A 24343-nucleotide genomic window follows, 5' to 3' on the forward strand; every position below is an offset into this window, starting at 1 on the left:
TCCTTACCTCAACTAGCAAAAACCCCTGGCCCTCCTTATTAATGTTTAGACTCTCTCTTCAACAAAATTAGAGATAAGGGCAAAACAGTTTCTGCTTGGAAGTGAGGAGGTGGGGGGGAGAGGGAGGGGCCTGGAGAAAAGGAAGGGGTGGGGGAAGGGGGGAGTAATGACCCAAACATTGTATCCACATATGAATAAAAGAAATTTTAAAAAAAGATTAGGAATCTATGAAATCCTTTATTTACCGTTATATGATAGAGAATATACAAAGATAAATCAAGATATTTCTAATTAATGGAAAGTCATGACCGCTCATGATTTTCTAAAGGTACACACATTAGAGAGTCATTACTGCCATTTCCTGCATGGGGAGCAGGAAATATTTTTCTCTTTTTTTCCCCATGTCTCCCTACTCTTATCCTGTTAGACTAAATTCCTTTCCTAATACACTTTATTACACACAAATAAAATAAAATTACACACATTAATTTTAAGTGTTGGTAGCAAAAGTGACTAATTTTCATAAAGGCCTATGGAGTTTAAAAGAGAAACCCAAGTGTTCCCAAAGGGCAACTTTGAAAGGCCTATTAAACACAGAGTCAGATTTTATTCTAAAATATTTTTCAGTATTAATTTTGAAAGACAAGTTTCTTTTTGATGGTTTTATTGGTTAGAATTTCAGTTTATTTTGTGTTTTTCAGCAGATCCCTCCTCCCTTCTATAGTTCCGAATGTCTGCTGTAGGCAACTACTAATTAGGAATGCCTGTGACTCAAGGTAGCCCAGGAGAATTTAATTTATTGGCACTGGATAAGAGAATGCCATCCTGAATAAAAGGGCTATACAGTAAAAGAGACAAATGTAGACTTTTGATAGATAAACTAAAAGCACATGATACTCGGTTTCTATACCCAAATCCAACTCTCAACATTTCTACTTCTTTGGAATGAAAATTTGGGTAACTCTTTGAGTGGAAAACTCAAACAAGCCAAGGAGCTGGATAAGGGCAAAGGGATCATGGGTTGAATGGTAGAAAAGTCACATTAAGACCACAAGACCAGTACCAGAAATGAGAATATAGCATCTTCATTTATTTTCCTCCTTGATGTACCACACATAGGTTTTTATCTTTTATTTTTTTCTTTCAGCTCCTTCCCTCTACTATTTTATTTGGATTTGCTCGTGATGGCATATTTTCAGAGTAGTCAACAAAATATCCAGAGAGGATCTTGACATTCTAGAGGAAGAATGTCACCTACTTTAGAAATCCAGTGTTAGAGGTGAGATTAATGAGATTTTGACATCTTCTGTGAAGACAGCTCATGCGTTCTCCTTGGGCTTTATTTTCAATGAGAGCTTTTTAAAGAGAGTTAACATGAGGGAAAATGAATATGTTGATTTGGAATAAACAAAGGCATGAAAAAAAGATGACATGTCATGATTTATCCATTAATTTTTTGCCCAGCATCTATATGTTCCTTTTATGTTAGAGGCATCCTCTGTTAGGAGAGACCAAAATGTTCCCAGCATCCCTTGCAGTCTCTGTTCCCTGGTGCTTTCCTGCCAGAATTTGGCATAAAAACTAGGGACACAGAGATGGAGTAACAGCTCAGAATTAAATTTGGCAAAGCTGCAACTTGAGGCAGGAGAGAGTTCAGTTTCCAGAATCAGTAGTGGCAACAGTTCTAGGAATGTGCAGTATACTAGGAGTTATCAGTCCACCACACTCTTTGGGCCCAGAAGACACTACAGTGATGCCTTCATGGAACCAATGATGTAGAATGATTTTTAAACATTTTTTTCAACACTGGTCAATGTCAAGCCTGATTTTTAAGATAATATGGGCTATTTAGTACTCTTTAACAAATGGATTTTCTGCTTCAATTACTCAGTGTTTGCATCTGTTGCCTGCAACTGTGAATCCCAGATGGTGGTGATTTATGGAAACTTGGAAAATAACATGAGTGGTGTAATGAGGTTGTTTTTCTTTTCATTTTCCTGTTTATAACTGTCAAAATGGATGTGGGGGAAGGCAGGAATCAGTTTTTGGTTGTTCATCTGATTTTTTTAATAGCTTGGCCCAGGCTATCCCCACAAGGAGAAAACCTTCAGAGAATGCTTGAAGAATTGAGCCCTTGAAACTTCCAGGCATCAGGATCAACTCCCTTTGCTGCACTGCCCATTTGCATCAGCTTTGCCCTATAAAAAGATGACTCATTGCAGATAAGCAGGGCAAGGACTTCAAGGCTGCCAGCAATTGCCTCTCTGGACAGTTTTCAAAGCCAGGCCCCTGTCTCTGTCAGTCAATTTTCCTAGCTGAAGCACTTAGACCTAATTTTAAAAGATACATTTGGGTTGCTTTTCTAGCTACCTTTATTCTCTGGAGAATTCTCAGAATTTCCCTTCTTCTCAATTCCCTCAATCTTTTTGCTGCACTGTCCTGAAACCCAAAGGGAAGCTTCTTAGCTTTGTGGAGGCATACTATGTCTAAAAACACTAATGCATCCATCCAGTTCTTTCCAGTCCTAAAAGCTATTGGGTTTTCTTCCCATTTCTTTTTTTAAAGAAATGAAATGTAGAACCTTTCCTTTGGATTTTTTTCTGACCCCATATGACAAAAAGTTTCTTGGCATTTAAGAACAATGCTTCTCAAAAGTATTAGTAACCAATGACTTCTGAAATTTTTTCACAATAGTACTTCTGTGAGAGATCTATCTAAAATTTTGGTTCCTTCTATATAACAAAGAATTCTAATATACTATTCAGATAGTATTTTAACATTAGCAGATTCAATTTTATTTCCCTAATTTCAAGAACAGAAACTCATGACAGTGAATATACATAGCTTATATTAATGATATACCACAATTATAAGCAATAAACTAAAAGGCTATAATATGAAAATTCTACATCCCTGTGATGGGTGTCAGGGATATTTTTTCCTGAAAAATGAACTTGTGATCTGACATCTAAAATATAAGCAGTAAACTTGGTGTTGTATATAGTGTGGGGTGTGGGGAAGCACTTGAGAATGAAGGAATGAGAATGAACTTGATTTCTGATCAAGGCCGGAGCCTCTGTAGTCCTTGCCGTGAGAAGGTTTGCCAAGCTGTGTGCTACCCAATGAGCATGGATATGTGGGTTAAATCAGAATTTGTAGGTGATCAATATTTTTTACTTTTAATGACCAAAAGGACATGATTATTTGTGCCTAGTGAAAACTGGATTGTTGAATACAGGAGTGAATGTGGGGCCATGCAGGTAGGTGTGATGGTCCGTGGGATGTGTTAGTAGATTGGACTATAAGGTAAGGCAGTGGGATGGAGAGAAGTGAATGGATTTGAAATCTGTTTAGAAGGTGGAATTGATATTAATTATGCATCAACCTAAAGGTCATCAGCAAATTATCTTCTTGAATTCTTTCCCAGCTTTTATCTTGGATAATGCTGTGCACACTTGTTACCCTAGTGGTTTTCCCTCAACTCTTATCACCTTCCTCTCACTCCTCCAGCTCTTGCTGTTCCTGGTGATGGGTAGCACTCCTTCGTTCAAGTGCCTCTGAACTGGAGGATCCTTAAACTGAGAGCTCTTCCACAGGTTGACTCCATGTAGCTCATTCCATACCTTTTTCCTAAACATCACCTTCCCAGACAGAAGGTCAATCAAAATCATCCTTACCTGCTGAAAATCTGATTTTCCTAATTTCCTTTATTTTTATAGACTTCATCTTCAACCCACCTTAAAACTTACATATACTTACTTCAATTTTTATTGTGCTTATCTGTCTCTTTAAAAGAGAATGTGAGTTCCATGGGAAATGGATTTTAGTTTGTTTTATTGACTGCTCTATCACTAGGTACTTAAAATGTCCATTGCATAGATAAGTGCAAAATAAACAGTTGATTAAAGAATGACTAAATGAAGGGAAAATGTCCTTTTTCTTTATTATCCCCGATGTCCTGGGAATGAGACTGTCTAATACTAAAAATCTTTTTTTACCTGCATATCTCCTCTAAACTGTGTTTACTTGGTGTGCTTGTTTTCATATTTCTGATCTTCACACATGTTGAAGATAAGTGCCAACATTTTCTCAAGCAGAAAACAAACTCAAATTTTACAACATTGTTTTCACTTTGCTAAATCCTTTAATTCAAAAATTGAGGAATTTAGTAATAATGTTTTATACCCTATAAGAAAAATTAAGGTCAAAATGTAAGTCCATTCATGAATGAATTAATTCAAGGCTGTGTTTTAAATGTGCATATGCTGGATACTACATAGTGAGCTATATCATTTTGCTTGTTTTTGTTTTGTTTTGAGGTTGTTTTGTTGGTATGGGATTTGAACTTGGGGTCTGTCACTTGTTAGGTTATCATTCTACCAACTGAGCCACAGCCACAGCCTTTTTTGTTTTAGTTATTCTTTTGATGGGGGTCTCTTGTTGCCCACAGCCAACCTCAGACCTACATTCTCCTGCAGACCTGGGATTACAAGGGCAAGTTTAGTTGATTTGTTGAGATGGGATCTCTCTAACTTTTTCGCCTGGCTGGCCTCGAACTGCTGTCCTTCTGATCTCTACTTCTTGGATAGTTATGACTGTAGTTGTAAGCCACCATGCCCAGTTCTTCATCTTGTTTTTGAGTCACAACACAAGATGGTTTACATCATAACACATTTGAAAGATTAGTTCTAGACTCTGAAACCTAAAGTTTAAATATTCACCATATAACTAATTATTTGCCTATCTATGACTATTTTGAACATTTTAACCTAATGTTCATCAGTAGCTTGAGGATTAATATTAGCTAAATGTTTCCTGCTACTGCACATTATTTATAAAAATGAGTAATGTATGGATTAAATGTATGGATTTTGGCTGTTCAGCACTGTGAGTTTTGACATTGTGCAGAACTATATATTCTCAATCCAATACAAGATGCAAACATTTCCAGCTCCCAAAACTCCCCTTGGGCCTCAAACCCCTTTCCTGCAATACTTCCATGTGGCAACAACTTTCTGATTCTTACCACAATAGATACTAATCTTCCTAATTTGATAATTCATACAAATGGAAAATATGACATGCATTTTGGCCTCCCTTTACTCTGTCAATGCAAGATTTTAAAAACCTATCCCATGTCATTGTATTAGTGATTTGTTCCTTTTCATTGCCACATATTGTTTTATTTTAAGAGCATACCGTACATTATTTATCTTTTTCCTGAGGAAGACTGTATAAATATATAAATAAATTAGGCACAGACATTTTTGTTTGAGTCTCTATGTAGACAAATGCTTTCATTTATTTTGCATAAAATTTAGAGTGAAATTGCTGACTCCTAGAATATATGCATGTATCTATGTACATATAAATTTTCATGTCCAGATAGAGATGAGAATTCATTCATAAGAACCTGGTTAAGTACATTACAACAGGCTGGTGCCATTTTACACTCACATCAGGAATATTCAAAAGTTACAGGTATTGCTCACACCTGCAACCATGTGAAGATATTGTTGGTCTTTTTCCATCAGCAATTCTCATGAATGGAGATTGCATCTCATTGTGATTTTAATTTGTATTTCAATTTGTATGTGAAATAGCTCTCCTTGTTGTACTTCTTGGTTATTTTTAATGTATTCTTTCTTTTTTTTTTTATTTCCCCCCTGCCCCCACCCCCTCCCTTTAATTTCTTTTATTATTCATATGTGCATACAAGGCTTGGGTCATTTCTCCCCCCTTCCCCCACCCCCTCCCTTACCACCCACTCCGCCCCCTCCCTCTCCCCTCTACCCCCTCAATACCCAGCAGAAACTATTTTGCCCTTATTTCTAATTTTGTTGTAGAGAGAGTATAAGCCATAATAGGAAGGAACAAAGGTTTTGGCTGGTAGAGATAAGGATAGCTATCCAGGGCATTGACTCACATTGATTTCCTGTGCATATGTGTTACCTTCTAGGTTAATTCTTTTTGGTCTAACCTTTTCTCTAGTTCCTGGTCCCCTTTTCCTATTGGCCTCAGTTGCTTTTAAGGTATCTGCTTTAGTTTCTCTGTGCTAAGGGCAACAAATGATAGCTAGTTTTTTAGGTGTCTTACCTATCCTCACCCCTCCCTTGTGTGCTCTCGCTTTTATCATGTGCTCAAAGTCCAATCCCCTTGTTGTGTTTGCCCTTGATCTAATGTCCACATATGAGGGAGAACATATGATTTTTGGTCTTTTGGGCCAGGCTAACCTCACTCAGAATGATGTTCTCCAATTCCATCCATTTACCAGCGAATGATAACATTTCGTTCTTCTTCATGGCTGCATAAAATTCCATTGTGTATAGATACCACATTTTCTTAATCCATTCATCAGTGGTAGGGCATCTTGGCTATTTCCATAACTTGGCTATTGTGAATAGTGCCGCAATAAACATGGGTGTGCAGGTGCCTCTAGAGTAACCTGTGTCACAGTCTTTTGAGTATATCCCCAAGAGTGCCATTGCTGGATCAAATGGTAGATCAATGTCTAGCTTTTTAAGTAGCCTCCAAATTTTTTTCCAGAGTGGTTGTACTAGTTCACATTCCCACCAACAGTGTAAGAGGGTTCCTTTCTCCCCGCATCCTCACCAACACCTGTTGTTGGGCCCACCCCCTCCCTTACCACCCACTCCACCTCCTCCCTCTCCCCCCTACCCCCTCAATACCCAGCAAAAACTATTTTGCTCTTATCTTTAATTTTGTTGTAGAGAGAGTATAAGCCATAATAGGAAGGAACAAGGGTTTTTGCTAGTTGAGATAAGGATAGCTATCCAAGGAATTGACTCACATTAATTTCCTGTGCGTGTGTGTTACCTTCTAGGTTAATTCTTCTTGATCTACCCTTTTCTCTAGTTCCTGGTCCCCTTTTCCTATTGGCCTCAGTTGCTTTTAAGGTATCTGCTTTAGTTTCTCTGCATTAAGGGCAACAAATGCTAGCTAATTTTTTAGGTGTCTTACCTATCCTCACCCCTCCCTTGTGTGTTAAAGCTTTTATCATGTGCTCAAAGTCCAATCCCATTGCTGCGTTTGCCCTTGATCTAATGTCCACATATGAGGGAGAACATATGATTTTTGGTCTTTTGGGCCAGGCTAACCTCACTCAGAATGATGTTCTCCAATTCCATCCATTTACCAGCCAATGATAACATTTCGTTCTTCTTCATGGCTGCATAAAATTCCATTGTGTATAGATACCCATTTTCTTAATCCATTCGTCAGTAGTGGGGCATCTTGGCTGTTTCCATAACTTGGCTATTGTGAATAGTGCCGCAGTAAACATGGGTGTGCAGGTGCCTCTGGAGTAACCTGTGTCACAGTCTTTTGGGTATATCCCCAAGAGTGGTATTGCTGGATCAAATGGTAGATCAATGTCCAGCTTTTTAAGTAGCCTCCAAATTTTTTTCCAGAGTGGTTGTACAAGTTTACATTCCCACCAACAGTGTAAGAGGGTTCCTTTTTCCCCGCATCCTCGCCAACACCTGTTGTTTGTGGTGTTGCTAATGATGGCTATTCTAACAGGGGTGAGGTGGAATCTTAGCGTGGTTTTAATTTGCATTTCCTTTATTGCTAGAGATGGTGAGCATTTTTTCATGTGTTTTTTGGCCATTTGAATTTCTTCTTTTGAGAAAGTTCTGTTTAGTTCACTTGCCCATTTTTTTATTGGTTCATTAGTTTTGGAAGAATTTAGTTTTTTAAGTTCCCTATATATTCTGGTTATCAGTCCTTTGTCTGATGTATAGCTGGCAAATATTTTCTCCCACTCTGTGGGTGGTCTCTTCAGTTTAGAGACCATTTCTTTTGATGAACAGAAGCTTTTTAGTTTTATGAGGTCCCATTTATCTATGCTACCTCTTAGTTGCTGTGCTGCTGGGGTTTCATTGAGAAAGTTCTTACCTATACCTACTAACTCCAGAGTTTTTCCTACTCTTTCCTGTATCAACTTCAGAGTTTGTGGTCTGATATTAAGATCCTTGATCCATTTTGAGTTAATCTTGGTATAGGGTGATATACGTGGATCTAGTTTCAGTTTTTTGCAGACTGCTAACCAGTTTTCCCAGCAGTTTTTGTTGAAGAGGCTGCTATTTCTCCATTGTATATTTTTAGCTCCTTTGTCAAAGACAAGTTGGTTATAGTTTTGTGGCTTCATATCTGGGTCCTGTATTCTGTTCCACTGGTCTTCATGTCTGTTTTTGTGCCAGTACCATGCTGTTTTTATTGTTATTGCTTTGTAATATAGTTTGAAATCAGGTATTGTGATACCTCCTGCATTGTTCTTTTGACTGAGTATTGCCTTGGCTATTCATGGCTTCCTGTGCTTCCATATAAATTTCATGGTAGATTTTTCGATCTCTTTAATGAATGTCATTGGAATTTTGATGGGAATTGCATTAAACATGTAGATTACTTTTGGGTGTATAGACATTTTTACTATGTTGATTCTACCAATCCATGAGCATGGGAGATCTCTCCACTTTCTATAGTCTTCCTCAATCTCTTTCTTCAGAAGTGTATAGTTTTCCTTGTAGAGGTCTTTCACATCTTTTGTTAGGTTTACACCTATGTACTTGTACTTGTACTTCTTGGTTATTTTTATGTATTCTTTCATAAAATGTTTGTTAAAACCTTATTTTTATTGGGTTTTCTTGTTGTTGTTGTTGTTTTGCTTTTTTGCATTGATTTGTTGGGGTTATACTTTATGGATATGTCTACATTTTGTTGTTCAAATAGGTAGTTATAAATCTATACATACATATATCACAAATATTTTTCTACCACTGCAACTTTACAGTTCTCTTTCTTTACAGTCTTTTTGAATGAGCAGAAGTTTTAAATTCCGATGAAGTATCAACTTAATAATTTCTCTCTCTCCTTTTCTTTTGTGGTACTGGGGTTTGAACTTAAGGCTTTGATCTTTCTAGGTAGGAGCTTTACCACTTGAGCCATTCCACCAGTCCAACAATGTCTCTTTTTAATCACACTTCATACATCCTTTCTATAAAGTGTTTCTGCCCACCCATCTTAAAGATATTCTCCCATGTTTTATTACAAAAGTGTCATAATTTTTGCTTATCTTTAGACCTACAACCAAATTCCAAATAAATTATTTGTGTGTGGTATCATGAAATAAATTTTCTTTTTTTTTTTTTTCAGTACTGGGGAACAACTTTTAGGGCCTTAAGTTTGCTAGGAAAGCATTGTACCACTTGAGCCATGTCCCCACCCACAACTGTTTTTTCAAAATGTTTTCCTTTCCCCATTTAATTGCTTTGAAAGCTTTGTTGGAAATCTATTGCCAGTATACATACAGGTGTATCTATTTAAGGACCTTTTAGAAATACCACACTTTCTTTTTTTTGTTCATTTATTCATATGTGCATACATTGTTTGGGCCATCTCTCCCCCTCACTCCCCACCCCCTCCCTTTCCCCCCTCCCCCCTCACTTCCAGGCAGAACCTATTCTGCCCTCTTCTCCAATTTTGAACATTTTCTTGATTATTGTAACTTTATAGGACGTCCAAAAGGCATATAACACCAAGCCTCCAATTTATGATTCCTTTTCAAGTGAGTTTTTGTAATTACAAACACTTGCAAAATACTTGAGGCCAGAAAGAAACCATCTAAAAGACTTAGAGGGAATAAAATTCCATACAGTCATCCCTGGTGTCTAAAGGGGACTAGTTCCAAAATCCCAGGGATACTAAAATGTACAAATGCTCAATTCCCTTATACAAAATGGCATAGTATTTGCCTATGTAACCTACACACATCCTCCTGCTTGCTTTAAATCATCTCTAAATTACTTATAATACTTAATGTAATATAAATGCCATGTAAGTATTTGTTATTTTGCCTTATTTAGGGAACAATCACAAGAAAAGTCTGTATGTGTTCAATACAGATACATTTTTTCCAAATATCTTCAAGTCACAAATGATTGAAATCCTTGAATGTGGAAGTCTATAGATACTGAGGACTGACTTTACTGCAAAGAACCAGAAGCCATGCCTGCTCCAATCAGTCAGACCAGAAAGATTATAATTTGTGAGCAACTGCATAGAATACTCAGAGAATCCTGAGGAATTAGCCCTAGAGTAAATGCTACTTTAGTCTTACCTAACAAATCTGAAAAGCAAGACCTAAAATAATCAAACTAATTCCAAATAATTTAATTGCCTCCCAGAACAAAGCTGATGGCTATTTAGAGGGCTACAGAAATATCCAACGCTCAAAACAATAAAATTCATAGAGTTGGCAACCATGTGTAAAAAGAGCAGGAAAATATGACCAATTTTAATAAGTAAAGAGAAGGGTAGTGATATCATATAACACAGGGAATAGCACTACAGGCTCTGCCATAACTCACAAGACAGGAAATGCTTTTAAAAACAATGCCTCACTTAGCTTGTGGCCTGGATATCCACCAAAAACCATTATGCACAAATTAAAAATAGCATGCTAAAAGAACCAGTAGTAATGTGGAGTAATACTTCTGCTCTAAGTATTAAAATGTTTTAAAAAATATTTTAGGAACTGAGAGCGGGACTCGGGAGGATCTATGGCTCATGGCTAGCCTTGGCAAATAACTTCACGAGATCCCATCTCAACCCATGCTTTAAATTGTTTATTTTCTGTCTCTTCTTAATAAAGCAGGGACTTCTGCTTACTCATTTATATGGTGCTTTCTTAGTGCCCAGAGCACATCCTTGTACAAAATGCACAAAAATTACATGTTTGCAGCTTGAAATGTAGCTCAGTAGCAGAGTCCAGCATGCATGAAGTCCTGGTTCCAATAACTAGTTCTGAAAAATAAAAAAAAAATGTGTTTTTAGGAGTGTGTGTGGCTATTACAGGTAATATGGAGAATCTTGTGATGGGAACAGTTTGATATTTTATGGTTGTTACACAAATCAAAATACATGATAACATGATGTAAAACTGCACCTGCATAAATAATACAAATGATTACATTGAAAATTATGAAATCCATATAAGCTCTGCAGCTTACACCAGTGTCTTTTTCTTGATTGTGACATTTTCTATAATTACTCAAGGTATTACAACTAGGGAAAACTAGGTGAAGGTACATAGGACTTCCCTACACATTTTTTTGGCAACTTCCTGTAAAATTGCAAAATCCAAAAATTCAAATTTAAAAATTTTTGTAAGTTTTGAGTAAATTAATAAGCAATTTGCAGCTCTTTTTTTAATCTAAAGGAAGAAATAAATATTTAGTAACGTTAGCAGTTTTCTTTGACGCACATAAAGAAGAGATTTACTTTTACCTTTCTGTTTAAATTCTTAATGGAAAAACTTGAAAGTTGGAATATTTCATTTGTTCCCTTATTATTCCTTTAGTTATTCATCTAGTCTCCTACCACAGGAAGAGGCCTTCGGATAATCCATGATATTTAAAGGCACAGACTCTTCAACAGCAGCATGTGAACTGAGCCTCTCTCTCATTTGCACTAAGGTGAGAGAAAGTCTATGGAAGGCAGTGAACCATGTGGATAATTAAAGAAATTGCTTCAAATTTTCTGATAATAACAGCCTATCCAGAATGCATTTGTAAAATGCCTGCCTCCCTTCTGCTGTTGCAGTAGGCTATTCCGTCTTGCTTAGGATTTAAAGCTCACTGAAAAAAACAGATTTGTGTTGTTTCATAGCTACTTCGCCAAAAGGAAATATTTTCTCCTTGTTCCACCCACCTGAAGCAGAAAGAGATGCTTTGTGGGCATGTGACAGCATGGGCTCCCCAGGCCATTGCAAAACCCAGACTCATTACTAACTTTTCCCATTCTTAGAAGGCAGCTCAGCTTTTAAAATTGTGTTTATTTCTTTTATTGTAAAACAACCTCCTTCCTTTGTCTTTGTGCTTCTTTACCTAATGGCTACTTTGTTTTAATTTTAAGTCTTTTGTAAGAAGTAACTTCCAAGGATGTCTCTGATAGCCTTCCATGGAGAAGACCAAGTCAGAACCAATGCTTAAGAAATAATTCCATCAAGAAAAGCACATTTAAGCAAGACTAAGAGATTTCTAAGTGGTTTCAAAATTTCTCCTCTCTACTCTAAGAATTTGAGCTTTTATGCTTATAAATTTCACCTACAAACATCAAAAGTAGTCAACAGTTTATCTAAGCCTGAAGAAATAACCTTCTGCACAATAGGAGATATGTTAAAGTGAGATGTGGGAAACTTATGTTGCAATGCTCCTATACGTAAATTAGGAATGAGTAATACTGTATATCAAAAACAATAATGTTCTAATAATCAAATAAAGGAGACCAATATGACACAAAAACTGTGCATCTGCATTAAAGCCAAGTTGGTGGCCTTAGTGATCCCACTGCCACCACATTGAAAATATGAGTTTATGGGGCTACTGGGTACTAGCATGCACTAAATTAAAGGAGCATTGGAGAACTAATGAGAAGTTATTGATAATGAAACAACTTGTCAATTTCTTGGCAGACACCACTTTCATAAAGTAATGAGCACACACAGCATTAGTCATGGGATAAAGTGAGGTCACTTGACACCCAATAGAATGGAAAGCTCAACAACACTTCTAGGAGACTCCTACAAAAAACATAACCCAAAACCAGTCAAGGAAACACCAAGAATATCCAAACTAAGGATCTGCAGTCTTCAAAAGTGCTTAGGTCACCAAAGTCAAGGACAGACTAACAAACTGTTTCAGACTGAAGACTAAAGAGACAGAGCAGCAGGACGCTGGTGGCTCACTCCTATAATTCTAGCTACCCAGGAGGCAGAGATTAGGAGGATCGTGATTCAAAGCCAGCCCAGGCAAATAGATCACAAGGCCACATCTTGAAAACATCCATCACACTAAAAAAAGGCTGGTGGAATGTTTCAAGGTGTAGGCCTTGAACTCAAGCCCCAGTACCATACACATGCACACACACACACACACACACACACACACACAAAAGAGACAGAGCAACCAAACATAACATGCGAACTGGACTAATTACTATTGTCATAAATGCCATTATTGAGACAGTTGATAAAATTCATTTGGGGTCTGAAAATAGATGGTAAGTCTTATTGTGATAGTTTTACTGTGTTTATGAAAGAGAATTTCCTCAATGCTCAATGGTGAGAGGGGAATTATTTTAACAACTTACTCTCAAATTTGAGGATGGGGAGCATTCTCTGCACTTCAAATTCCTCTATAATTTTGGCAGTTTTAATAGTTTTGATTGCTTCTGTACAGTCCCATTTTACAGACCTATTTGTTCTATATGTTTCTAATAAAATGGTCATTGATTTTTTCTCCCCATTCTAAAGCATCTATTCCTAGATGGTTTCTCATAACCAAGGTAAAAAAAACCTGCTGTCTTCTAGGCAGAGGGTAAACTGTGATAGAGTCTTTATTGAATTTGTGCAGAAAAGTGGGCCTTAATCTCCTGCCTTCTTAGTTGCATTTCTCATAAAGACAACAATTTTAGCTACTATAACTGAACATAATTCAGCTGTAAATCAAAATTTTAAATTAAATTCAGAAACAAATCTAACTATAGCTAAAATTTCTATAGAGATATTGCTGTGAAACTCAATTTTAAATAACAATTGTAATTGAAACTGGCATTCAATTTGCAAATGAATAGAAATTCCATGTGAATTTACTTATTTATTATTTTTCTTTTTTTGGTGATACTGGAGTTTGAACTCAGGGCTTTGCACTTGTTAGACAGGTGCTCTGTCACTTGAGAATGTCTTCAGTTTATTCCAAGTGAATCTGTAGGATATAATCCAAATGAACAACCTGTGTGTGAATGCGTCTGTGTGTGTACATACATACCTATACGTATATAAAGAGACTAATTATGAGGAATTGACTCATGATATTATGGATGCTGGCAAATCCCAAGATCTTCAGGGTAAGTCAACAAGTTAGAGACCCAGAGAGCTAATGGCTTAGTTCCAACCAGAGTACAAAGGCCAAGAACCAGGAGAGCTGATGATGTAGGACTAGTCTGAAGGCCAGCAGGATCAAGACCCAGGAATAGCCTTTGTTTCAATCCAAGTCTAAAGGCAGAATAAAAGCTGAGGTCCCAGTTAGAAAGCAGTTGGACAGGAAGGACTTCCTTACTCAGTGGAAAGCCATCATTTTTGTTTCATCCATCATTAGGTAGGGCCATCTGCTCTCATCCAAAAATGTCCTTACAGAAACAGCCAGATTAATTCCTTACCAAATATCTGGGTGCTACATAGTCTATCAAGTTGATAAATAACATCAGCCATTGCAGAGGTTATGTAGCAGACAAAGCTGACCCTTAGAAAGCATAGCACACTAGCTTCCTCCCCAGAGTGAGATCAAACATCATTGTCTGAACGCAAAATGCTAGTGCACTGGAGCCCAGTGTTCCCCAGCAGACTACCTCTCTCACCTTGGGGAGCACTGGCCTTGTACCACCAGTTGGACAACTGGGTCTACTACACCCCTCCCAGAGCCAAAGACTGTAGTGTGAGCACCTGCCAAGGAGAACCTCTAATGTTAAAAGCCCACAGAGACACACAATCCCTGATCTATAAACTTCTTTCAGGGGGGAGTCCCCAAAAGGTGTATCAAGTGTTCTTGTGACTCTGCCTTCCCTTTCTCAACTCAAGTTGCCACACTGCAGGAATCCCTTTCGCCCCTCCAGGAGGATAGTATGTGGGACATCGCTATAAATTCAAACAGCTACAAAGGTCAGACAGTAATGTAAATGAGTGAAGAGGGCCTAGTGTGACTGTTAGGAGGTTCTGCAGAGCGTGATAAATAGAATACTCTTCTAAAGCAAGCCTTTGATTGTTGTGCCATGAAAATGCAGGTCCTCTGGTCCTCCATTTTCAGAGGATTCAAGAAAAGCTGGGAGTTTGGATCCCTATGTAAAGCCTTCTGATTTCTTAAGTGCTGAAAATTAAAAAGATTTAGACTAAACACAGGGCTAGGGACCACACCTAGACCATGGTTCATAACAAGTCTTGTAGGTAAATTTGGAAAAGTCTTTCTGCTTCTTCATGCAGTATGTATTACTCTCAGCTGAAAAGTTGGCATGAATAAAACAAAAATGATTTTGTTATTTTTCTTATAGCAACTTAATTCTGATGCTGAAATTTTATCCCACTGAGTTAACAGAAAATTCTACCATAGTCTACACCATTCCTTCTGAGGTCTGCCAGCCCCTTGGGGTACCACAAGACATGCCTGTTACCATTCTCCTAGGGGCCACAAACCTCATTCTTCATCTCTGAATTCTCTTCTCTCTGCCTTGCTGGTTTTCCAAGGTTCTCTCTCTCTCTCACCTCCCTGTCTTAGCTCCTTTAATAACCTATTTAGTGGCTCAGGGTTTGATTAAAGCCTACCTTCTCCAGGATGTTGGCAGGAACAGCTGCATAATTGGAGAGCCTACCGCAAAATTAACATAGAGCCTCTTGTTCATAACTTATTAGAATTTTCTAGATGATACCAGCAGAGGAGTAAACTGAGCTTGGAGTCCTAGGTATGGGACTTCCTGAGTATGGTGCCCTGTGTGACTATATTGATCACACATTTGGGAAGTTGACCTTACACTTTGCTTCCCTCATTAGTAAAATAACTGAGGCAAAAATTTTCAAATCTTAGCTACCTGAGAGGTAAGGGATGGAAAATGAACCGCACTGCAAAATTTAGTTCATAGCTGGAAAAATTCCCTTACAGCATTTTCAAGAGGGTCCAGGTACAGAGTTCCTAAACTGTAGGCGAGACTACAAACTGCAAATTTCTTAAAACTGGGAGGGGCTTGCAGACTACACATACAGGCAGGTCACCAAAGGTGGCTCTAGAATTCATCCCCAACCCTCCCCAGGAGGAAGAGGCCAGATAGGTCTTTAATCTCTATCTCTGTCTATTGATTTGTCTCCCCTACCACCACCACCACCACTATTCTCACACACTCTTTTTCTTTTTTTTTTGTTGTTTGTTTGTTTGTTTTTTATTTTTTTTAATTTTTTTTTCATTTTTCTTTTATTATTCATATGTGCATACAAGGCTTGGTTCATTTCTCCCCCCTGCCCCCACCCCCTCCCTTACCACCCACTCCACCCCCTCCCGCTCCCCCCCTCAATACCCAGCAGAAACTATTTTGCCCTTAACTCTAATTTTGTTGTAGAGAGAGTATAAGCAATAATAGGAAGGAACAAGGGGTTTTGCTGGTTGAGATAAGGATAGCTATACAGGGCATTGACTCACATTGATTTCCTGTGAGTGTCACACACTCTTTTTCATGGCAGCGTTCTAGGAAGTGCAGTTACCTCAGGTCACCAAACCCGAACATTCTTGGCATCCCAATCCAGCATGAGTTGCAGGGGAACATGAACAGCCATGAGACTCTTTGCCCTGGCCTCATTTACTCTTTGGTTTTCCAAGCTGTGGTCCTCTCCTCACTTCCTTGGAGTCTAATCTCCCTCAGAACTCCCGTAACAATCTGGCTCAGGGTCAGAGGATGTAGCTTGCTTCTCAAAGGTTTCTAGAAGTGAGCTAGCTGAACGAAGTGTGGGAGGAGACCTATAGATGTAGATGGGTGTTTAAGAATTGCCCACAGTTCAACAGACCTGGGGCTCCTTGCAGCTGATCTCTCTCTCTCTCTCCTCTCTGTCATTTTCTCTGCCAAGACAACTGCATTTCTCTCATGTCATTCCCCTCCTCCTCTCAGATGCTGATAAACATCAGGACACATGCCTGCTGGCTGGCTCCTCTCTCCCCAGATACATACATCACCATTTTTAGTTGTTTTTGCTGTGCAATTGGCCACAGAGTCTCAGACTAAAATGTCTCATCCAGTCTTTTTTTCTGTAGAGAAAGGAACACCAAAATGCAAGCAGCAGAAATGGTTCACACAGGCAGAGTTGGAGTGTGACCTTGAAATTCAGAAGTGTTCTTTCCATACAAAATCCCTGCCTGAAATCACTGGGCAGGCCTCTACTCTAGAGGGCTCATGCCATGCATATATGTGTGTGTGTGTGTGTGTGTGTGTGTGTGTGTGTGTGTGTGTGTGTGTGTGTGTGTGTGTTTGGTGTGTAGTGGCAGGTGGGAGGTTTGATAAAGCCAGTGTGGCTTGTGAACCTTCCCCAACCACAAGTGAGCATCCATGAGTGAGCACCCACAGACTACACTGTCCTCTGCCAGCAAGGCCCCTGCCAAGCCCAGTACAGCATTTCCTCCTCCCTCCTTCTTCCAGACTCATGGCGCAGGCCTCCTCTCTCTCCCCAGGATCCATTCCTCCTTTCACATCACCCACAAGCTCTTTACTGACTGGCTCTGGGCCTGGCAAGAAAGCAGGGGAGATGGAAGCCAGTCCAGGCTCCAAACTTCCTACTGACAGCCCTGGGAGTTGAGAAAGACCTTTCTTACACATTATCTCCTGTGTTACAATTCTGAAAAGCAGCAGACTTTTAAGTGGTAAGTGGAAAAGACAAGTATTTTGTTGATAAAATCTTCTCCCACTACACTTTCTACCTGTAAGGCACCAAATTATCTAAGAGAGGAAGATGAACAACACAAATGACAGAAGGTGAGCAAAATTACCTGAGGGAAGTAACTATTAAAAATGAAGCAGGACTTTGAATTGGGGGAAAAGGCCTGTTGGATTCAGGGCAGAAAGGGATCAGGTCACACTCAAAAGAGAATGGGAAAGGTTTGCTGTTGACAGAGATGTCAGTCCCTTGAAGAAAGACAGAACCAGCAGTGACTGTGAGGTGACCTATAATTCAGACTTGTAGTACAGTGAGCCACTGAAGAGACTCGTGGAGCAATCTAGAAAGATCTGTTCATCTCTGTTCATAGGGGACATTCAGTGTTTGCCATGTGCCAGGTACTGCTTAAATGCTTTACCTATATTAAGACATTTAATTCTCATCACAATCCTGTGAGTAGAGATGATCACCAGTCAGGATGTACATGAGGACAAGGAGACAGGGGCCAGCAAACTCTCTGTGATAGGCAGAAACATGACCCTGACTTTCGGAATTGATGAATATGCAATGTTACAAGGCAAGGAAAAATTAAGGATGCTTCTGAACTGACCTTGAGCTGAGAGATTAGTCTGGATCACCTGGATAGGCCCAAGATCCTTCTAGGTAACAGAGGGTGACAGGAGATTCCCACCACACGCCAAAGTTGGAGTGATGAGCTTGTGGCTCGAAGATGAAGGAAAGGGTGCCAAGTCAGGCAGATTCTGAAAAATGGAGAAGTGAACAATAAATTCTCCCCTAGAACTTCTAGGGAGGAATACAGGTCTGCCTCCACCTTGATGACCCACTGAGACCTGTGCTGGACTTGTTATGTACAGAACTGTGTGATACCAACTTTGTTGTGATGTAAATATGTGGTGATTTGTTACAGTAGCCATAACAAATTCATACACTCCCCAGCTTGGAAATAGAGCATATGGCAACTTCAAAGTCCACGCTTTGTACCAGATTCACCTTTCAACCTTTAAATACCTCACTGCTTTGCTAAACTTATAACACAATTGTATGCACTGTTTTAGGCCAATTCAGGGGCTGTGAATTTAAGAATAAATAGCTAACTTCTTCACTATTAGACCTACCTCTTATTTAAGCACAGAAAAAAGTGTTTCTTTATAAAAATGTAATCACAGTCTCCATTTTAGGGCAACTTGATTTTTTAAATGAAAATACATATGTGCATTTGCCGTGGAGTCAACAGTCGTGTACTATTTTTTATAAAAATCTGCTCACAGTGGTATGGATTAAAATAAAAACCCACACAACTAATCGCCCCGCTGCACCCTCGGAGGTGGAGGAAGGCCTTCTGGATTTCCATCCTAGATCTGGGGCCGCAGACATCCCGGGCAGAAACTGACACAAAGCAGGGCCTCTGCAGTCTGGCACCCCGGCCGAACTCCGCCCACATCCCGGGATAGCCAATCGGATCCCGACACCGCCCCTTTCTCGCCCCCACCCCCTTCTCAGCCTCAGACCCAGTCCCCCCGCCTGGACTCCACCGCCCGCAGCCCCTTCTAGGGTGAGAAGCTCCTTCTTCCCTTGGGAACCACTGGTGCTCCCTCCTAGCTGGTCTTTCCTGCCCCGAACCCGCGCTGCAGGGACTAGCGGGGCAAAGGGTGAGTGGGGACAGCAGTGGGGTCTAGACCTGGAAAGGCCCGCAGTGACAAAGGCCACAGCCCGGAGGGAGGGGTGCCCCGGGTGCAGAGAGGGGCGAGATGTGAATGTCCAGGGAGAGGGTGGAGATCGGTGTGGGGCTCTGTGAGTGCCCGAGGGTGGCAGAGATGTTCTACGGAGGTCGCCTTCTTTTCTGTCCCTTTCCTGATTTCTACCGCAGCTTGATATCTACTTCATTCTCGCTGCATTGTTACGCCTTTCTGCTAGCCTGGATGCGGACGGCCCTTTTTTCCTTGTGGTTTGTTTTGTGCTCCTCAAGGAGCCATTGGGATTTGATCAGAGGATGCTATGTTATCTCACCTGCGAAAGGCTTGATACTGAACTCTTATAGGGTAGCTGCTCTCTGCTTAGCCCCTTCCCCCACACCCAGGTAAAATTCTTCTCCCCTCAGTGCTGTGGGCACCCAGAGCTCTGAGTGTGTTTGCACTGGGGGAGGGAGATGCGGGTAGGGTGGTGCTGAGAGTGGGTGCACGGGAGAACATTAGCTTGGAATGTGTTCCGTCCCAAGCAGCAAGTGCTGGAGTATACAGTTCCCAGATAAACAGCCCACAGCTGGCCGCTGAGTTGGCCCAACCTGCAACGCAGGGAGGGAGAAGGCCTTAAGGACAGTATAGGAGAAAAAAGATCTTTGCCAATTGGAAAATCATCGAAACTTGGAAGAAGCACAGCTGTAACTAGACATAAAGAACAGAATGTCTCTGTCTACAGGCTGAGCAGCCAGCCGTCTGTCCATCCTTTCCTCCTCCAAACTATTTGCCAATTGATTGCATTTCTACACTTTGCTTTCTTTTTCTTTTTCTTTAAAAAATGCAAAACAGTATGCATCTATGAACAGGCTGAAGAATAATGAAATGAATGCCTGACAAATTACAGATCAAGAAATAGGGTTTTGCAGTACCTTTGGGGAAGAGGGACCGCCCCCTCTGCCTTCCGGAAGACATGACATCTGTCACGATTTTTGTTTTAATCATTCCCTTGCTTTTCTTTATAGTTTTACATTCTCGTGTATATTCCAAAAACATATATATGTGTTGGTTTTCCTCATTTTTATTTTCATATTATGAATATTATCCTGTATATACTTAAATATTTGAGATTCATTCTTGTCGACACTTCTTTCATTTACATTGTTTGTGTTTTAATATACTATAATTGACTCATTCTGCTGCAGATGGACATTTGGATTGTTTCCAGTTTGGGAGGCATATTATTTGTCTACAGCTACATGACAAATTTTCCCAACATCTAGCAGCTTAAAGCCAAAAAAAACAAAAAAAAAATTTTAATGATAAAACAAGCCAAGCAAAACAAACCCTGTTATCTCACTGCTATCTCATGGTTTTGCAGATCTGAAATCCAGTGGTGGATTAGTTGTGCTTCTGACCCAAGGTTGTCACAGGCTGTAGTTAAGGAATCAAGGTGTTGGCTCCAGCCAGTCATCTCCAGGCCAGGAGTGGGGGCTGGGGACTTCTTCCAAGCTGACTCATGGGGCTATGGTAGGCTTTGGGGCCTCCCTGACTTCAGCTGGACACATCCAGTCACAGGGCTTTCCCATAAGGCCCTTTAGAGAGGCCCACCACAACATGGCAGCTTGCTGTTCCCCAGAGTGAAGGCTCCCAGAGAGAAAGACAGAAACCAGACTCTTTTTGTCGCCTAATCTCAAAAGCAACATACCATCATTTTTGTCATTTTTTGTTCAGTAGACTTGAATCACTAGGAAGGGATTTCACAAGGGCATAAGCACCCAAGGGAGTGACTCCAGGACCATTTTAAAAGCTGAGCTAGCCTTTGATAATGGTGGTCTCTAACTTTCATGTACATGTGTGCAGGAGTTTCCTTAGAGTGTGAAAATAAAATAGAATTACTGGGTTAGAAGATTTGTATGTATGACCCAAAATAAATTTTTCCTCCTGTTTAAAATAAAGTGTGCATATTGGATTTCATTAGGTCATTAGGTCATTTCCAAGCTGCTTCCAGTGTTGAACCAGTTTGTGCTCCATCCAGCAAGGGATGAGAGCCTTGCTGCTCTATATTCTTACCATAATTTGGTCTTGTCAAATTTTCTTTTCAGTCAATCTAGCAGGTATGAAATAGCATTCCACTGTGATTTTAATTAGCATTTCCACACAATTAAAGAGGCTGGCTATCTTTTATATGGGTTGACCAAGTATGGTGTTTTCTGTCTGAATTTCTATTTCCGGTTTTACACTCATGTTCATATTAAATTGTTTGTCTTTTTCACATTGACTCACTGGAGTGCTTTCTTTATATAACCTGGATACAAACCAGTCCTTTACTAGCTATATGTACTGCAAATCTCTGCTTCCAGTTTGCTTCTGAGGTTTTCTCTTTCTGTATCTGTCTCAATGAGCGTATGTTAGGAATTTTAATTTCAAGCTACCAGTACTTTCTTTGATAATTTGTCTTGTTTGAGAATTGTGTCTTTAAGATCATAAATTAATTTTACTATATTGTCTTCAATGGCTTCTAATGGCTGCTAATGGATTTGCATTTGGTAAGTCATCTTACTCTACCTGGTAATTGATTTTTATATTGTTTATTCTGTATGGATACTCAGCCATTGAAGAACCTGTGATCTGCACAAATCAAGGATTCTACATGTATGTGAATTTAAGCTCCTATTCTCATTATCTAACAATGCACCAGTACTAAATAATTTTAACTACTGTAGCTTTTAAATAAGGCCTGAAATCTGGTAGGAAAACGTCAGCCACCTGTTTATTCTTTTTCAAGAGTATTTCTTGGAACTTTGACCCTCCATATAAATATCTAAATAAATGTTTCAATTTCTCCAAACCAAAAACAAGCAAGGAAATAAACATGTTGGAATTTTCATTGATACTGCATTAACTCTATGACCCAGTCTCCTTTTGTGCTACAGTAATAGAATATCTTAGTCTGGGTAGTTTATAATGAAGACATTTATTGGCTCACAGTTCTGGAGGAACAGAAATCTAAGATACAGGGGCCAACATCTGCTGAGGGCATTATTGCCTCATCCTATGGCAAAATGGCAACGAGAGAATGAGAGAGCAAAAGGTACTTCAAGTTGCTTGCTCTTTTATAGCAAACCCACTCCTATGATAATGGCATTGGTTCTTTCATTTCACCTTTTATTAGACCTCACTTTTCAACACTGTTATATTGGAGATTAAATTTCCAACACATGGTTTTGGGGACACATTCAAATATAGTGCTCTGTAAACAACCTGGGAAGAAATGATTTCTTGAAGATACTGAGTCATCCTATCTGTGAACTTAGTATATGATGCTATTTACTTAGGTCATCTTTAATGTTTTGAACTATTTTCATTGTTTTCCTTTTACTTGTTTTTTGTTGAATTGATCTTTAAGTGTATTACATTTATACTGTTATTGTAAATTTTTTTTATAAAACTAATAGCTTATTTTTGCTGGCATAGGAATCTGATTGCCTCTTATATATTATTTGTCATTAAATTTGATAGAATTAAACATTCCAAATTTACCTGTAGATTCTTGCATATTTTCTACATAGGCAATTATATTATCTGAAAGTAATGACAATTTTTTTCTTCTTTTTAAGTTCTTACACCTTTAATTTCTTTTTTCTTGTCTTACTGTATTGGCTGGGACCCCTAGTATGATCCTAAATAAAAGAAGACAAGGGATTTAACAAAGAAAAATATTTTACCATATAGACTTTAAACATAGCATTTTCTATAGATATTTTGTAAATTATGTGTTTTCCATGAGAAGGAAGTTCATTTTGTCTTTCAGCAAGCACTTTTATCATGAGTGGATATCTTATCAAAAGCTTCTGTAGCTATTGAAAGTAAATAATAATGTTTTCCTTTAAATATATTAATATGTCAAAGCATAGCATTTAAGTTCTAACAGTAAACCAGTTTGTTTCTTAGAATAAAGCCTCTGTGTTATATATTTAATAACTTTTATGTGTAGATATCGTTATAAAGACAAACATATATTTGCATCTAACTGTGTGAGTTGATGTTAGTCTCTAATTATTCTTCTCTAAACTATCTCACTAGTATGGGTATAGTCATAAAACAACATGTGTAGAATTCTTTCATTTGGTATTTTATGGAAGAATTTGTACAAGAATAGAATTTATCTGGTCCTTGAATACTTCTTCAAATAACCTGCAAACCCTCCAGGACTGGAGATTTTATTTTTTAAATTTTTTTTGTTTTATTATTCATATGTGCATACAAGGCTTGAGTCATTTCTCCCGCCTGCCCCCACCCCCTCCCTTACCACCCACTCCGCCCCCTCCCTCTCCCCCCCCTCAATACCCAGCAGAAACTATTTTGCCCTTATTTCTAATTTTGTTGAAGAGAGAGTATAAGCAATAATAGGAAGGAACAAGGGTTTTTGCTAGTTGAGATAAGGATAGCTATACAGGGCATTGACTCACATTGATTTCCTGTGCATGTGTGTTACCTTCTAGGTTAATTCTTTTTGATCTAACCTTTTCTCTAGTTCCTGGTCCTCTTCTCCTATTGGCCTCAGTTGCTTTTAAGGTATCTGCTTTAGTTTCTCTGAGTTAAGGACAACAAATGCTAGCTAGTTTTTTAGGTGTCTTACCTATCCTCACCCCTTCCTGTGTGCTCTCGCTTTTATCATGTGCTCATAGTCCAATCCCCTTGTTGTGTTTGCCCTTGATCTAATGTTTACATATGAGGGAGAACATATGATTTTTGGTCTTTTGGGCCAGGCTAACCTCACTCAGAATGATGTTCTCCAATTCCATCCATTTACCAGTAAATGATAACATTTCGTTCTTCTTCATGGCTGCATAAAATTCCATTGTGTATAGATACCACATTTTCTTAATCCATTTGTCAGTGGTGGGGCATCTTGGCTGTTTCCATAACTTGGCTATTGTGAATAGTGCCGCAATAAACATGGATGTGCAGGTGCCTCTGGAGTAACCTGTGTCACAAGGACTGGAGATTTTAAACTTATTGGTTCAATTACATTAATGATTATTAGACCAGTTAAGTTTTCTTACATAGTCAATTTTGGCAAATTTTGTATGTGCATGTAGCTATGTGTGTGTGTTTACTATATGCAAAATATTCTTCACAATTAACAGAATAAAATTGTTCA

General features: G+C 39.0%; 1 protein-coding gene across 3 annotated transcripts in view; it reads left to right on the plus strand.

Moving 5' to 3' along the window:
• The first annotated feature begins 18999 nt into the window (after positions 1 to 18999).
• LOC109687195 (TRPM8 channel-associated factor 1) overlaps positions 19000 to 24343 on the plus strand; it is a 45307-nt gene continuing 39963 nt past the window's right edge. Inside the window, exon 1 of one of the 3 annotated variants that reach the window (XM_074061431.1) lies at positions 19000 to 19152. The gene's annotated coding sequence lies outside the window, so the exon portion shown is untranslated. The remainder of the gene's footprint in view (positions 19153 to 24343) is intronic. The other 2 variants (XM_074061436.1, XM_074061445.1) reach the window with 2 other exon arrangements.

This window comes from Castor canadensis, chromosome 2 (assembly GCF_047511655.1).
Source record: "Castor canadensis chromosome 2, mCasCan1.hap1v2, whole genome shotgun sequence".
NCBI lineage: Eukaryota > Metazoa > Chordata > Mammalia > Rodentia > Castoridae > Castor > Castor canadensis.